Here is a 2556-nt window from a genome sequence, read left to right as displayed (position 1 = left end):
CCAGTTCCCATCTGTTGCTGAGTCCAGTCTGGGACTTTCCCAGTGCCTGCTGGTGATGTGATAGTAATCCTGGGACCTCAATACTGGTTTAGTACATGTTGTATATATTTCATTATTTTCTTTATTGATATTATATTTTCTTTTTATTATTAATATTTCATTAAAGTAGTTTAGTTCCTTCTAAACTCATAAGTCTCTTCTCTCTCTCTCATACTTCTCACCCTGAGGGGAGATGCTCTTCCTTCTCTGAAGGGGAGAGAAGTAAAAGAGAGCATCTGTTGTTTGTTTTAGTGGTCAGCCTAGCCCAAACCATGACAGGGTGCAAGACCTGGATATGGTTCTATATAACCTATACTTTTAAATGAAGATTCTGCTTCCATGGTTTTGTACATTTTTTTTATGGAATATCAGATTACACAGTCATAAAATTCTATTTACTATTAAAAGTAAAATGATAAATGTTATGGAAAAATACTACATCACTGATGCTTTAACTAAAGTGAATATTAAGACTATTAAGCAGGGGTTGAAAGTTTTAGTCCCTGATATTGAAAGCACTTCTATACATTCTTAACTTTACATGTAAGGAGTTTCCCTGGCAGCAGAGGGCCTATTCTGATGGGCAGAAGCATGTACAGAATGTGGGCCAAAGTACTCAGAGAGGCGTGGACGTGTTATACAGGGAAACATTCTCAGCACATAAATAAAATATGTCTTTTAACTATGTACATATACCAAAAAGGAGTATCCTTAACTGAAAGGGTGTGTTTTCTTTATCTGTCTTAATAGCTTGTGTCCTGATTTCACTCAAAGTGCTTATGTATTCTCAGCTAGAGAATTACCTCATCAGCTGTGAATCTAGTATGGACGACAAATCTAAACCAAGAATGTCTTATCAGCAGGCAATACTGGGGGAAGAGAAGGCTGTTGATCACTTCTGTATACCTTGTATTAATAAAAAAACTCCTCATAGAGAAGAATAGACTTTTAAATATTTTCAATCCTGATATATATACAATGGCAAAACCTCACATTTTCATCCTTTAGTGAGACACTTTAAAATTCTACCCCAGGCAGCTATCAGAGTAGCTCTGTCCAGATCCTAGTAGCTGCCTCACATCCAGCTCTAGTATCAGAAGCTTTAACTCTTGATAGCTGAGCAGTCACGAGAGCAAAACCACAGTTCTAGGGAAAGAGAGTGAGGAATGGATCTTTCTATTTCCAGAGGCCCAGTAGCTCACCTGTGTCCCAGAACAAGACAAGGCAGTTCATGTTTCCAGTCCCATTAGACCTGTCTTGTACAATTTCTGATGGCAGGGCCCAAGCGCAGTGTCTGTTCCACACAGTCTTCAGTAGTCTAAAAGAAATGTACCCATCACAGGGCAAGGGCAAAATAGCTCTTTGGAGCACAGCTCAACCTCTCTCGCCTTGAATAGGTAGAACACCTGTCTACTGCACCAGTTTTTCCAATGTACTGGGAAGGAACCCCAGGGTCGATGCCTTTTACTGCTATATATGATTTTCTCATAAATTCAATGTCTCTGTGGGGAAGGTGACCTGGAGAGGGCTGCCCTTGGGTGTAGAGCTGGCCCCACCACCAGACATGATTTAGTTCACCAGGAAGATGCTCTCAGAGTCCTGACCCTGTGAAGAGTCTGAGAACTCTGAGCTACACCACATCCTTACTTATGTGGTGTCAGATTGAGCCAAACTTGCACTGGGGACTGGAAGGAGCATGGGACCCCCCCACAATGCTGCTTTCACTTCACTCTGGAGGCTAAAGCAGTGTTTGTGAGGTGCTGCTGATATCCCTCAGCTCACAAGAGATGAAGGAGGGTGACTGACTTGATATGGCAGAGGAGGTCCTGTAGCCATCTAGGCAGTTGAAATTGCCTCTGAGCCCCTCCAATCCAGCAGAAGAGGCATTTGATCTTCTCAATGGTTTTGCTGAGCACAGTCTTGCAGAGGAGGATGTAGACCCATGGATCCAAAATGGGGTTCACTAAAGCAATGCAGATAGCTTGCAAGTCAGGGTTTTGCCTCACATCCTTCACTGATTATGGCTGGTACAGCTGGTTCACAAAGACACGGACCTACCCAAGGAGATGAGGGAGGAGAAAGACAATTATACAATTACATCAGGAAATCAAAGCTTACATTTCAAAGCAGAGATCTAGATTTGCAACTGCAAGCTACAACAAGAGAAGAGGCTGGCAAAGCCAGGCATCTTGGATTAGCAGACATGAATCACAGAATCACAGAATTTTCAGAGTTGGAAGGGACCTCTAGAGATCATCTAGTCCAACTCCCCTGCTAAAGCAGGATTGCCTAGAGCACATGACTCAGGACTGCATCCAGGCGGGTCTTGAAAATCTCCAGAGAAGGAGACTCCACAACCTCCCTGGGCAGACTGTGCCAGTGCTCTGTCACCCTAACTGTAAAGAAGTTTTTCCGTGTGTTGCAACAGAACTTCCTATGTTCCAACTTGCACCCACTGCCCCTCGTCCTGTCACTGGGAACCACCGAGAAGAGTGTGGCTCCCTCCTCCTTCAAACC

General features: G+C 43.3%; 1 pseudogene; it reads right to left on the bottom strand.

Annotated features, from left to right (window-relative positions):
• Positions 1 to 1696: 1696 nt before the first annotated feature.
• The window catches only part of LOC104282013, a 9832-nt pseudogene continuing 8972 nt past the window's right edge, over positions 1697 to 2556 (bottom strand).

The sequence above is a fragment of the Charadrius vociferus genome, unplaced genomic scaffold (assembly GCF_000708025.1).
Source record: "Charadrius vociferus isolate BGI_N301 unplaced genomic scaffold, ASM70802v2 scaffold1802, whole genome shotgun sequence".
Classification (NCBI taxonomy): domain Eukaryota; kingdom Metazoa; phylum Chordata; class Aves; order Charadriiformes; family Charadriidae; genus Charadrius; species Charadrius vociferus.
Note: the sequence above shows the minus strand (reverse complement) of the source record. Positions and strands in the feature narration are given on the sequence as shown.